Raw genomic sequence first — 1,089 nt, forward strand, 5'->3', positions numbered from 1 at the left:
CTCCAGCCGCCGCCGCCGCACGGTGAGTACCTGCGACCCACAGCCCTTCGTCCCTGCGCCCCGCCGCTCAGTTCTTTTTCGTTTAGTTGTGATGTGGGCTCTCATGGTTGTTTTTATCATACCCACCACTCCACCGCCAGGCTCTCACCGCTGCCCGCCTCCCGCCCGCTTACCCTCCGCCAGCTCGCCCTGACGTCCCGGGAGCCAGCGAGGATTTCCCGAGCTGCCCTGGCCGTCGCTCCTCATCACTGAGCTCGGCCCTTCGCCGGTGCTTTCTGCTTTGGCCCCTCAAAATGCTATTCCTTTCCTAGGGCCCTCTTCTTCTGGCTCCAGGGCCCAGAGCCCCTTTATTTCACTCGGGGAAAACCCCGCGGGGACCTGGGACGCTCAGCGCTGGGCTCTGGAGTGCTCTCTTCACTGGATGCGGGCCCGGGCACACTTGCGGGTTTCGGGAAAGCGAGAAGCCATAGTCATTTCCCAGAGTCGCGCGCCCCCAGCCACGTATGGAGCCTGCCTGAGAGCCCTCCCTGGGGGCGCGGGCTTGTCTTGTTGACCCAACAGCCAGGGAGTTAGGACCGAGGTTTTGCCTGCTACAATGCTACCAGGGACTTCAACGCCACGGGAGGGTCAACTTGTTTCAGTTTTATTCGAAGAGATAAAGATGAAATATAGTAGATAAACAGCTTGATTCTTGAAGAAGGTACAAGACAGATGGGAGAAACACGAGCGAACTGGCAGAGACAGACAGCTCAGGGACAGATGAGATCAACGCATCAAGAGCACAGAAATAAACTGGGAAGGAGGGTGGGGCGGACAAACGATTTCAGTCTCTTCACCTCACCGAAGGCTTTTGAACTTGGACCCTCTGAGTGGTTGAAGTTGCCCCTCTGAAAATGGATTTGCCTTTCTGGCCGAGTTTAGAGGGGGAGCCCTCCAGGTGGGGCTGCCCGGTCTTTAGGAGCACCTGCAGCCACCCCCCCCCATTAGAGCCTCGTGTGTCTGAGGACACGTGGCTGGGCCGGGCATCCTAAAAGACCCCAAATGTCAGTCCCCAGGTCTGGCTCCAAGCAGCTGCTGAGGTCTGCAGGC

Source organism: Fukomys damarensis, unplaced genomic scaffold, assembly GCF_012274545.1.
Source record: "Fukomys damarensis isolate Sample0158 unplaced genomic scaffold, DMR_v1.0_HiC HiC_scaffold_25, whole genome shotgun sequence".
NCBI lineage: Eukaryota > Metazoa > Chordata > Mammalia > Rodentia > Bathyergidae > Fukomys > Fukomys damarensis.